The sequence below is a fragment of the Artibeus jamaicensis genome, unplaced genomic scaffold (genome assembly GCF_021234435.1).
Source record: "Artibeus jamaicensis isolate MK-2021 breed Jamaican fruit bat unplaced genomic scaffold, CSHL_Jam_final scaffold_1964, whole genome shotgun sequence".
Lineage (NCBI taxonomy): Eukaryota > Metazoa > Chordata > Mammalia > Chiroptera > Phyllostomidae > Artibeus > Artibeus jamaicensis.
In genome coordinates, this window is record NW_026522030.1 from 52,832,886 (window position 1) to 52,846,702 (window position 13,817).

Sequence of the window (13,817 nt, forward strand, 5' to 3'; positions counted from 1 at the left end):
GCTCTCAGCCCTGAGCTCTCCCGAGTCTGCTCCTCCTCTCTGACCTGGAGGTGATGGTGCCCTTCCCTGTTGCATCTTGGGGCAACTGTGGTGATCACATGACGTGCATGAAAGAGCTTTGAAAATTAAGCAGCACCAATAGATATTTTTTAATTGTTTTTTTTTCTTTAAATATTGGGCATATAAATGTTCCTTGGGCAGGCATAAGCATGCTTAGTTTTCAATTTCAGGTTGAGAATTTTGCCTTTTTAAAAGACAAGTAAATCAGATGATAGGCAAGTTGGCAACTGAGAATGTGCAATTTTTCTGGATGTCATTGAGTTTTTCTGGAAACATTATGTTGATAAGAATGAGGATCACTTGAGAGCATAGCATTTGGAAGCTATAAAATAATTCTGTTTGCTGGGGGAAGGGGCAAACAGTGTAGGATTGGAGAAAGCCTAGTGGAGGGTCCGAATGCCTGGATTGAAGTCCCGGCTCTGCAGTTCAACCCCCTCGGCAGGTCACTCCCCAGCACTGAGCCCAGTTCCTCGTCTCTGAGTGGGGTCAGTGCAGCCTGTCTTCCAGTCTCTCCCTCATAGGCTTGCGGGGAGATCAGATAGCACGCATGTGAGTGTGCTTTTTGCATTATAAAGTGCTAAATTAATGAAAACTATGTTGGATGGAACTGCAAACAAGCCTAGGGACAGGGACAGTGACCTAAATATATTGAGGAATACATTAGTGTTTGACTCTCAGAGGTTTTTGACTGTTGACCTGTTTGATACAAGGTTCACTTGAGTGGCAACATGTACAATCAAACGAATAAAAAATGCTCCACGACTTCAGTGTTTCCTTACAGTTCAGTACAAAACCCCTGCAAACACTTAGGCGAATGCCTGCCATAGACTTCTCCCGAGTAATTATCACGCAGGGGAACTGGAGCATTACTACGGTTTTTCTGTTTTGTGTTTTGACTTCACATTCCAGCTCTGAGATGGTGATGACATTTGCCTGTATGTGAAATGTTTGAGACATACTTAGTAAAAAACAAACAAACAAAAATCACAAAACAGGAATGTACAGATCTGCTTTTTTTGTTATTATAACTTTTAGTTCCATTTAGCTTAAAGCAGATAAACTGCTGAATGATATGAACATAATTTCTTTGTCATTAATGTTAAGAGGCAAAGACTAAATCCCAAATTTGACCCTTTCCCTTTTTTTTGAGGCTTATTTAAGTATAAGAATAACCTTACTAGATAATACCTTTTAATGCATATTTTTGAGAGACTAAAGCCTATGAGCACTTGAACTTTTGAGTGCTATAGCAGAATGGCTCTTCATTTTAGCTACATGGACAAAAAGAGGGTTTGATGGATGCATGGTGAAGACCTGGGGAAGGAAGGGTTATCTCCAAACTGAGTGAGTTTATTATGGCCTAGTGATTTGCTGATTGATTTCATTTGCTGTCAGTTAAGGCTCTCTTAATGTCAGTTTTCTTTGCATAATGCCTTGAAATAAAGACTAATGAAGTTCTTCAGATTGATGCCGCTTATATAAACTGACCCTGATTTGCCCTATTCTACATGACAATTTAAGTGACAGCAGTTAGAGGAAAATACAGCAATGAATATGCAACTTAAGGATTAAGGGAAATGGAGTAAATCATTCAGTCTAAAACTAGGCACAAAAGTAATTTCTTGTAATTTCACAGATGCCTTAAATTTTATTAGACTGTTATTACTCTCAGGGGTGTGTGTATATATGTATATTAAGCTACATACCATATATATATACATACATATGTGTGTGTGTACATATATACATATATATATAGAGAGAGAAGAACTGAATTGAAAAAGAACTAAAAGTGATTCTGTATCTTTTCAAATGATAGTAAAAATTTTTCTCCCCACTTGTTTAAACTTGCAGTTGTCAGAATCACAGTTGAAAAAATACTGTATTTGAGTTTGCATAAGCGCTGCATCTTAGTAACCAGTGAAATGTAGAGTGAGTAATTTGGAGGTTTAAGTGCTTTCCGGTTTCGGAGCCTTCTGTTAATAGTAGTAGTATCACCCTCACCACCCCGCCTCTTTCTCAATGGCCAAAAGTCTCATAGTGCTGACTAGGAAGAGGGCTAACTTTTGGGTGGGGAGACTTAAGTTAAGAAGTATCTCACTGAAGAAAACATGAAATATTAATATTTTAACTTCTTTCCTCAGTGAGGGCTATTGGATTCACATCGAGCAAATAGATTAGCTTCAGTGTCATAGGACAGTATCTTATTCGGAGTCTGTAATGCGTGGTAGTGAAAATGAACCTGGCTTGGTTTCCTCAGGCTTCAGAGGAGAGCATAGGAAACACAGCCCCCAGGTGAAGAAAGTGCCTGGGTTCTGGTCCTGTGGTTGGGGGTTTACAAATCGATACTAAAGAAACCTAAGACATATTCGAAGGCGGCACAAGTTCTATGTTTGCAAATAAAGTTTTACAGAGTCCTCATACCTTAGATCTGTGGTCGAATGATTATTTGGTCAAAGGATTTTGCCACACAGTTTGAAATCTAAAAGAAGGAAGTCCGTGTTCTAAAACTGAGGAGGAAATTAAAGCACACATTTTAACCTTGTACATTTGTTAAATTATGCCTTAGGACAAAATAAGTCTTTTGGGGACACTTAGTACAGGGTCTTTCAACACCCCCCCAGGAGATAGCAGTTATGATTATTATTACCCAGATAGTGTGTGTGAGTTGAGGAAGGTTGTGATTCTTTATCAAGTGAAAAGACATTATTTGAAAGTTTTGAATATTTTATGTTATCACCAAGTTTTTAATTTATGCAAATTAAGAGGTTACATTTCTTGGTAGCAATGAGCAATTTCTTGAGCAAAATGCTCAGAAAACTGATGACTTGGAGCCAAAACCTGGCCTGACCTCATGTTGTAGCAAAACCTGAGAAGCATTTCTATGTTTCCTCTCCTGATCTAGCTGTCCTTTTAGTTTGCTTTTGTTTTAGGTGTGGTTGTTAATAACTGTGAGTTTGCTGTCCTTTCACTGCAACAGGGGAGTGGGAGGAGGAGAAGGGGGGAGAAGGTACAGAAAATAAGTAACATAGACAGTAGATAGAAAATAGATGGGTGGGGCAAGAATAGTATGGAAAATATAGAATCTAAAGAACTTGAGACACATGGTCATAAACTAAAGGGGGGGTAATGGTGGGGACAGGGGGGGTAGGGTGGCGGGGAATGAAGGGGGGAATAGAGCAACTGTAATGGCATAATCAATAAAAAAAACAAAACAAAACCCGAGAAGCAGCTAGGCGAGCCCTTCCTAGTCTCAGTCGATCCCCCTCAGTGCGACTATTGAAATGTTTTGCTGTAGAATGTGATTGATAAGAGTGTGCTGCCCCTGATCCCAAGTGTGACTTAGTTTGTGGTATATGCCCTGTATTTCCCAAATCCAAAAAACCCCGAGCTCCAAAACTTGTCTGGGGTTCAAATAAGATTTTGTATCGGCTTTCTAAAACAGATTTCACATAGGTAACATTATTGTTTTAATGTGAGCCTTTGTTTTTCTTATAGTGAGGCACATTCAACCTGTGGGATGGTATTTTTGAGTGAAATTTAAATTTAGTATCTATTATCTTTTGCTTTGGGGGGGTCATAATGGAATTGTGTAGCGGTTTGTGCCATCTGAAAACTCCAAGAAACTTCAACAGTTTATATGCAAATCAGATATGACTGTGGTAGGCTTTCTTTTCCTTGAGTTTGCAAACCAAAGGCACAATGTTGGTCCATGTTGTAGAAACCCCCTGAGACATTCCTTTGGGGGCCTCCTCCTACTTCATATCCTGGAAGCAGAATGGGTGAAATTCCTTGTCACTTAACCTGCTAATCTTTTTTTCTTTAAACCCGTCCTTCTAATTTATTCCCACTAGAGAAGGTAATGCGGACTCTCTGAGGGTCTGGAGCAGCCAGTCTTCTGGCATCCAGACGGCTGGCTGAGTTGAGGTGAACAAAGCCACTTGGGAGTCTGTGGACCAGGCTGGTATTCACGGCTCCGAAGCCTGGGAATCCATAGGAGGCTTAGGACCCACATGTCCTTTGCTTCAAGGTTTTCTATTCTAGAGGGAAAAAAAAAATGTCCTTAGAGAGTATTTAGCCAGGAAATTGGTTTTAAAGAACAAAATGGCTCGCTGTCTTGATTATATAGCTTTGGATATGGCTAACACCATTCAGTGATACACTGAGCACTCGCCAAGTTCAAGGCACTGTGCTATGCTCTGGGACACTGAGGTGACTCAGAAATCTTTGGGAGGAGGATATGAAATTTTAGGGTGATGTGGCATGGAAAGCATGACTGCTGTAGGAGAGGTGTAGATAGATACAGTAGCATGGCCTGTAGGGTAGAATGACATTTGTTCTTGCTGGGAAAATTAGGAGAGGCTTCATAGAGGAGGTGATGTCAAAGTGGCCTTGAAGGTTATGCAGCTAAAATTCCTCTGTCCTATAAATGTTATTTCCAGAAAATAGAGATGGGAAGTACCTGGATCTGAGTCTCGGCTCCTAGGTAGTTCATTCAGTTCAACCTCTGTTTGCAAATGTGGACTCATTTGCAAACAGGGGTTGAACAAAATGACTGTTGGACCTTTTAGCTCCTGAGGCTCTGACGCTGTGAGTAAACTGTGGTCCCTGTGGGGCCTCACAGAAATCTTATTTGTTCCCTCATAATGTGCAAAAGTGAATTTACTGATTTAGTTGAATATCAGAGGCATCTTAGAACCAATTTGTTTTTTAAAAACAATATGGTGAGAATATTTTTCAGAGATGTAGTTTAACATGCCTCAGTGAATTCTGTTATACATCAGAGATTATATGGATTAACACCAGGTAACCCTGACTGAAGCCTGTGGATTCCCAAACCAATCTGATATATCAAGATCAGAATGGAGTCATGGTAATAAAAATTAGCTTTTCATAAAAGCATAAAATATTTTCTGTCTGCACTGATTTGCTTTTTCTTTTGGTATACTGAAGTTGTTCATATTGGGTATAATTAAACCACAGACATGCACACCAGATTTTTATAATTCCAGCTAAATGCATTTTGGAAATTTTGTTTAAATTAGTCTAAAGATGCCGATTATGGATGTCCTTTGCTGAGGTTCATAAATAAAGCTAATGGTTTTATGTGAGAGAGGAAAGACAAAGTATCCAACAAAGAGAGAGAGAGTATGTGTACTTCCTCTGCTTCAATGGCTTGGATCAGTCACTTTCTGAAAGGCGTGGGTCCTCAGATGATGGACTGACCAATCCTCCTTTGGTGGTGGACAACTCTCAGCCCGTAAGCCATTTATTTGTGTAACTTTTCTCTTCGTACTAACAACACTCCTTGAAGAGTTTGCATACTGAACCCCCAAAAGACAAAGTTGGGATGTGTCTTTGGTACACCATCAAACTGAATTAGAGCAGTTGGTCTTTGTAGGTGGGTTATGGGAGAGCGAGCTGGAAAGCACTGGTTATCACTCTGCTCCTCTCCACAAAGAGTGAGTCAGAAAGAAAGAGATTGTGGGAATATAAAGTGTACTTTGTTATGCCCCAGAAAGCCTCTGAAAGGGATAAATAAGCACTCTCAGTACAGTCCACATTGTTATTGGGATGGAAAGTCTCACTGACTCTAGAACAAAGAACTGACCCATATTAAATGTTGGTAATTTTGTCAAGCTGAACAGGTATGTGTCCAGCCCTGTGCTTGACAGATGATTGCAATGATAGAGGACAAATATGCATTCAGGGTGGAGGAATTAAAAAGTAAAAAGAACCTGAAATGTTCATCTTTAATAAAAGAGGAGCAAAACACGCATGAGTGTGGTCCCTGTCTAGTGCTAACGTCTGTGCCGTGGGTTAAGACCCATGAGGAAAGGGCTCAGTGGTCTTTACTACTGTATTGTCAGTGCCTAGACTGTAAATTAACTCAACTGTTGACCTGTTTGATACATGTACAAGGCAACATGTAGAATTTAACATGTACAATACATGTTGAATACATTAATGAATGAACTGATGTTTTCATCTACTGTGCCCTTTATATTTAATTATTACTTTTTTATAAACAATGATGTTTTTTTGTGAGACTTAAAAAAAAAATCCTTACCCGAGATTTGAGAGAGAAAGAGAATGAAAGAGAGGACATTGATGTGAGAGAGAGAGAGAGAGAGAGAGACATTGATCAGTTGCCTGGTATATGTTCCCCAGCTGGAAATTGAACCACAACCTAGGTATGTGCTCTGACTGGGAATCGAACCCACAAACTTTTGGTGTATGGGAAAACGCTCCAACCAACTGAGCCACCTGGCAGGGCTACTGTGGCCTTTTTTAAAAGGCAGAACTGCATGTACATTCAGAAAAAAGAGCAGGGAGTTTTGAATCAGACGGACCCCTGATTTCCTGCTGTGCCACTTACTAGCGGTGTGCTCTAGAGAGAGCTATTTATGGGCTCTGAGCCTCAGTAGCTTTGTGTGTGAAACTGTGCTAAATTCCCGTTTTGCAAGGAAAGTATAAAGATTAGAAATTACACATTCTGCCCTAGAAAAAAAAAAGGCTGTGCTCAGATTTGTACATACTTTACTTAGTATAACTAGAAATTCCCCCTCTTTGTGCTGAGGAGTCCAGATCACCCTGCACTGGTGTATTTATTACTTGATAAGAACTAGAGAATAGTCAAAGTAACTGATATATAGGGGTTATACTCTTAAGTATCAGAGGTCGATAGAAACAGTTTCACACATCAGCGCCAGATGTTAAAATTTTGACATTTGAGCAACACTGGGTTGCCTGAATTCCAGTGCACACTGTCGCAATTGAATTAAAAAATTCATCTGTGACCTCATACTGTACTAACTCTTATTTCTGTGCCAATAGACTCCAAAGCCATCTAATAATTCCCACTATAAAACTGCCAGTCATGTCAAGGCATAGTAGGTGCTCAGGAAATGGTAACTATACTCATTACACTTTTTTTTTTTTGGTCAGGGTTTGTTTTGGAACAGATTAATGAATCCAGGGCCAAGTCTGTAATTCACCATATGATGAACGTTTTGTATGTTGCTTAAATGTTTAAGTCCCTAAAGCAGGGTAGTTTCTTCTCCTTCCTTTCTCATTGCTACTATTATTGTTGATTTAACAGTACTTTTGAGAAACTCATTTCTCAGAATTTTCTAAGATTGCTGTTCCTTTATGTGGTTTCATATCCACATGTAGTAGTTTCCAAGAGAAATGTTTTTTCCAGTATCTGATTATTTCGATGATCCCTTTTCCATATTCTTGTAGGAAACCATCATAACACTTTTCATACCTTTGGTCCTTATTGTAACGGTTAACATAATGAGAGCAGTGATCACCGTCAACCCAGAAGCTGCACTTAGCTTCATGATTGGCTTTGATTCAATTCTGCTTGGGAATAACACATTAGAAAAAGAATTGGTCTTGTTTTTGGCACATTTAAGTTGTATGTACCATGGCTGAGTGGAGCAGAGAAAAAGTTAGGGGTCTAAACATGTTATAAAGAAAGCATCATTTTAAAAAATCTGCTGCAAAAGTATCCTGCAACTCTGCTGAGTATGGTTTCCCACGAGGCTCCTTCTCACACCTGAAAAGCTGCTGTATTTACATCTCTCATAGTGGTGCCAGTAAAACTCTTGAGTGATGCGGTAAGTCAAGTAAGTCCAGGGCCATTGCAAATGGCAAAAAGGCAAAAATGAACTTTGATTCTTTTTTTTCCTACATAGAATAACACCAACAAAAAGAAAACCATACCCGAACTATATGCAACATCACAGGTTTTGTGTTCAGTTGTGTATTTGCAACTAAATTTGTTCTTCTTGTAACTTGAAATTTACTGTCCTTACCGTTTCACCATCAGCACGAAAAAGCATTCAGTATCTGTGTGCACATCGCCTCGAATATCTAGTCATGTGTGTTTAATCGCGCCCTTTACTAAGTGAATGGGAGTGCACGATCTTAAGTGGACAGGAGTGGGCCAGACCAGTCACTAAAGAAAACGGCAGCTCTAGCACTGCCGGCGAACCCCTAGAACAGGGGTGTCAAACTCAGTTTCCCCAGGGGCCATGTCAGCCTCGCGGTGGCCTTCAAAGGCTGAATGTAATAATTTCGATTCCTTAACAGTTAAGGAGTAGTTACATTTTTACAGTCCCCAAATTATTTCGGCCCTTTGAAGGCCACCATGAGGCTGATGTGGCCCCCAGTGAAAATGAGTTTGACACTCCTGCCCTAGAACATTTAGGATAAAAAAGCGGCTGTCCAGGAATGAGACAACATCTTGTATGAGAGAGGGAGGGGGAAAACTTGGTTCACCAAAATCCTAGTTTTGCATAAAGGAAAGGTCATTTTTCCGCCAAAAAATTTTCCAGATATGGCAAGATAAAAGCCTTCCCCAATCTTAGTAAGTAAAAGTGAAATATAATTTCTTGGAATCCTGTTCCTTCTATACAGACATACAATGTACATGGATCTGATTCAGAGTTTATGTGTCAGATGAGCTGATCCTGTGTGGGTGGGATGTGGGACATCACCGACCTGAAGTCCTGCGTCTGAAGTCTCTCCCTGGTGCTGTCAGGTCCTCGAGTCACGCTGCCGCGGGTGCCCGACATGCTGCCATTTCACACATAAGCCAGTGAAATACACCAGAAGTGGTTTTCCAAGTTTTCTTTTTTCAGAGCCTATTGTGTGGATAATAGATTCACTATAATTTGTAAGCTTAATTTGATTTTTCTCACTAAAATAACCTTACAGCCTTCTTTCAAATTACATTTTCTAGAATTTTGTTTTGGGGGGAGTGTAGAAATATGTGACATCTTTGGATAGAATAGAGATTCATTAATTTGTTACAAATGCTTATTTAGCCCATTCCACAGGTGGATGAAATTCCTAAGAAATCATCCGAAGTTCATTTACGTGAGGCAAAATACGTATTTAGCTTACATAAGCTAAAACTGGTTGCTCAGAATTAATGTTGTATAACAATCGACTTTCAGATCTTTGAAATCCTGGTTTCACAGCAAAATTGAAAATGGGTTTGCTTTTGTACTATTTTCGGTCGGTAGAGGAGAGCGCGTGGATTCAATAGACACATGTGAATGTTGCCGTAGACTAGCTGTGCTGTTTCATGAAACTTGGAGGCCCTAGGTTAATTCTGCTGACTTTACTGAGAGACTTTGTGGAATAGACAGTCAAAAACAAACAAACAAAGTGCAGTAGAGATATATGAGTCTTACAGGGTTCTTGCCTGAATTAGAAGATGCAAAGCTCATAATGCGGTACCTGGCACATAGTAACTGTTGTTAGAACTGAGTCTAGGCAAGCCTCAGTGCACGGAAACTATGGAGGAAGTGAGAATACATCTGAGCAAGGTGATCAAGCCTAGGTCTTATTGACTCATATTTTCCAACTCTTTTGATGATACCTGGTGGTAGAATATGGGGTTCACTGCTTGGTGTACTTCAGCGCATATGTGGGATTGACTTATTTTTTAAATTTTTATTTATTTATTTTTAGAGAGAAGGGAAGGGAGGGAGAAAGAAAGGGAAAAAAATCAATGTGTGGTTGCCTCTTGTGTACCCCCCTACTGGGGGCCTGGCTTGCAACCTAGGCATGTGCCCTGATGGGAATCAAACTGGCAACCCTTTGCTTCACAGCCTGGCGCTCAATCCACTAAGGCACACCAGCCAGGGCTGTGGGATTGACTTTGAGTGGAAAGTTGAGCTGAGTACATGTGCCCCTCAGATTGCACTGACTCCTTTGAGGCTACAGGCTATACTATAGCCACAGAATACCTGGTGTGGCTGTGACAGTCAGTGAGTGAATATAAACAGGTGTCTATGTTGTAAATACTTTTCCCTGTCAGGTGTCCATATTGCAAAGATTTTCCCCTCTTTGTAACTTGTCTTTTAATCTTTGTAACAAGATCTTTTATAAAGCAAAAGTTTTACATTTTGATGAAGCTTAATTTATTGATTTCTTTTATGGATTATGCTTTTGGTATGTCTTAGAACTCTTCATCAAGTCCTAGAAGCTGAAGATTTTCTCTATATTTTCTTCAAAAACTTCTGGTTTTATTTTTCACATCTAAATCTGTGATCAATTTTGAGTTTTTATTAGGACATAAGATTTAGGTTGTGGTAATCAGAGTTCTAACCTGGCCCGCAAGACTGTTCCCCCTGGTGTACCATGCAGTTTCCTACTCTAGAGGATGTGCGAGACCACTAAATATGAAATTATCCTGGGTGGGCCTGCCCTAATCAGATGAGCCTTTTAAAAGAAAGTGAAGTGTTGGAGAGCTGCTTTTCTGCTGACCTGGAAGGAAGTAAACAGCTGTGTTGGGAAAGGAGGGGTCCACTTGGCAAGGACCTGGGGACGATCTTTAGGAGCTGAGAGTGACCCTGGCTGACAGCCAGCAAATAAATGGAGACCTTCACTCTAGAACCTGAAGGAACTAAACTCTACCAACAACTTGCAAGAGGACTCTGAGTCTTAGGGGAGGTCACAGCTCCAGTTGGCACCTTGATTCCAGCCAGGTGAGACCCTGAGCAGACAGCCCAGCTAACCCATGCTAGACCCGTGGAAACAACGAGATACTAGGTTTGTATTGTTTTAAGCCATTCAATTTTTTGGTAACCTGCTATGCAGCAATACAGATTTGGTATCCTGGAGTGGGGTGTTGCTTCTGTTCTTACGTACATGAGGTTTCCGATGACTGGAACCTGCATCTGGCCGTGAGGTGAAGAAGCAGGACGTGCAAGCCACCAGGCCCCGTGGGCTAGCGGACTGTGCTCTGGATGTGGAGGCTCCTGAGGCCCTGCTCTGCTTCTCTGATTCACGGGATGTACCTCACTCCTTTGGTCTCTGGGGGCAAACCCAGCTGTTGCCGCCTGCCTCAGCGCCACTAAGGGAAGAGCTGAGAACCTCAGTGGGAATACTCCTCCATTAGTCTTCAGGTGATGCAGAGGTGTGCTCTCTGAGTGTGTCGACTTCTGACTCTCATTTCTGAGCCAGCATCCCCAGTATATGTATGTTTATTCCGTTAGAACTTACATGTGTTATGGCTAAGCAAGTTCTAGAATGTAAAATATAGAAAAAATGGGGAGTTTTAAAGTGTTTTTTATTTTAATTGTTGTTCAAGTACAGTTTTCTGCCTTTTCTCCCATCCCAGCCCAGCTCCCCACCTCCCTCCCTTTCCACCCCCCCTTAGTTGTTGTCCATGTGTCCTTTATACTTGTTGCTGCAAACCCTTCCCCTTTTCCCCTGAAATTCCCTCCCCTCTCCCTTCTGGACAAGTTTTAAAGTATTTTTAAGAGAAAGATTAAAAAGTTAATATAAAAGCCGTGGAGACAGTAATAAGCTCAGTGATTGCCAGGGACTGGGGGCCGGGAGGGATGAATGGGTGGAACAGTTAAACTGCCTAATTTTTTGGCAGTTAAACTACTCTGCAGGGTCCTGTAATGGTGGGTACGTATCATCATATATTTATCAAATATACAATGTGAAGAGCCAACCCTAATCTAGTCTGCGGATTTGGGGAGGTGATGTGTCCACACAGGTTCATCTGTGGTAGCAAATGTGCTCTGTCCAGGGCGTTGGTGGTGGAGGACTGTGGGTGTGTGAGGGGCAGGGGCGTGTGGGAGCTCTCTGTCCTCCCTGCTCAGTTTTTCTGTGAACCTAAAACTGCTCTAAAAGTAAAGATGATTAAAAGAACTAAATATAATATAAATTAAAACCTATATGTGAAAATTCTCTATTTTTTTCCATTTTAACTCACTTTGGAGACCAAATATATCCCAGGGGTATGCCAGACAATTGATGGGCCTTTTAAAAAAAATAAAGCAAAAAATAAAAATTTTTTTTGTGGTATGGATTGGCACCGGTGCCTTCACTTGGTCCATTTTTTCGACATTAGTGTTTTCTGTGGGTATTTTAAGGGAAAGATGGACAGATTTCACAAAGCAGAGGGTCTGCGAGTGGCATCTTTATTCATTTATTTACTTTCTTTGTATTTCAACATAAACTGTTATGTATCCTGTAGGGGTAAATGAATATATGGATTAAATTACTTTATTCAGTATAATTTTTATGATAGTTTACAATGAGGTTAGAAGTTTTTTAAAATCTATGTAAGGATTGCTATTTTTCTTGTGAAAAAATGCTACAAAATATTCTTGAACCTGAGTATCAATTATGGGATTATCTTTAACAAAAAGAGAAAGGTTCCAAATCTACTCTTTGATGGCATGTGACTACCAAAAGGATTCTATCTAGAAAATATTTTCAAAACTCTCCTCATAAAATACACTTTGCCACATCAAGGTGAAGCGACATTTGCAGAAAAAAAACCCCTCACTTCTCTGTTGAAGGAGTTTTATATAGAGAAAGCGTTATGAAAATTGTTGTTTGGAAATATTTCCAGAATTATAAACTTTTTTCTAAAAATGATTCAAGTTTATAAAAATTTATACATGTGCACATAAAAAGTTTCAAAGCAAATTTCCTAACATAATAGTGTTTTGAACCTTCGTTAAAATATAAAATATATTTAGTATAAAATGTATTTGTTAAAATAAAAAAACATGGCATATATTAGCTTAAAGTGAAATTGAGTGATTCAGGGAAGCTGGTTATTTTCTAGCCAAAATTTTAATTAGAAGTTTTGTATAATTGATAGGATTAAAACATGTGTCAGGACTTAATAAACACAGCCAACAGTACACTTCTGCCATTCGATTCTTACATGTTCAGCCATGTGCCTTGTGAGAGGTGAGGGTAGGGATTCAGCAGCAGATGTACGCATTGCTACATCACAAATACAGAACAGTAGTAATACTCCGGTGACTCTCAGTGGATTTCATATTTTGAGGGCTTTCTCATGTTAGGTAAGAGGATGTCATCACATTAGATTGTTAATGATCTAAGCTTTACAATAGTTTTGGAACTAGGCAAGAAAATGACTTCTCATTTCATGCAGAGAAGAGATGGGGCTCAGATAGATGGTGTGGCATCACCCAACAGCATGAAGCCAGGTAAGTGGCAGTGAGGACAAAAATGAGAAGCATAGAAACAGGGCTGGTGGTTCCTGGTCCATTATCTCAGTGAAGATGAATGAATTGGTAAGAGTGGAGAGAGACTTGGCAAGATCAGACCTGATTTTATAGTTTCATATTTTTATAAACTTTTGAAGCCTAGAGAAATACTTTGTGTTAGTTATAAGCTTACTTGGAAATTACTCAAAGTAAGGTAGGTCAGGACATGTGAGACGTTTCCTAACGCGAGGTCAGACCACGTTTAGTTAGCGTGGGCGATAGAATTCACTTCGGTGTACTCCGTCCTTTTTGCCGAGAACTCTGTTTTTGTTTCTTTTTTTGACTTGAACGAAGTATGGTTAATGCTTTATTTATTAGAGGTTTAAGATTATATTTTCCCAAACATTTAAATTTTTTCCTATAAGGTGTTTTATGCCAGCTTGTGGCTTCAGCTTGTGGTTTTGCATCTCATTTATTCATTTATTTATACACTCAAACAAGTGTTTACCATGGGCCACCACTATCCCTGATGACACAGAGATGCTGGGGCACAATATCAGGCTTCAGGAGCTTTTTCATCTAGTGAAGAGAAACATGTAAACTAACACGTTTCGGTTAAAGCAATGCATGTAATAGACAATGCAAGCATCAGGGATGCACAGAAAACCAGAGCAGAAGTTAATGCTGCCTTTGGGTTCAAAAGGGGCTTCTTGAGGGAGGTGGTGTTTGAGCTGGATATTGGAGGGACGATAG

At 40.0% G+C, this 13,817-nt stretch overlaps 1 protein-coding gene across 6 annotated transcripts in view; it reads left to right on the forward strand.

Annotated features, from left to right (window-relative positions):
• Nucleotides 1-13,817, forward strand: part of CCDC171 (coiled-coil domain containing 171) — a 313,511-nt gene that overhangs the window by 243,118 nt on the left and 56,576 nt on the right. The gene's annotated exons all lie outside the window — the stretch shown is intronic.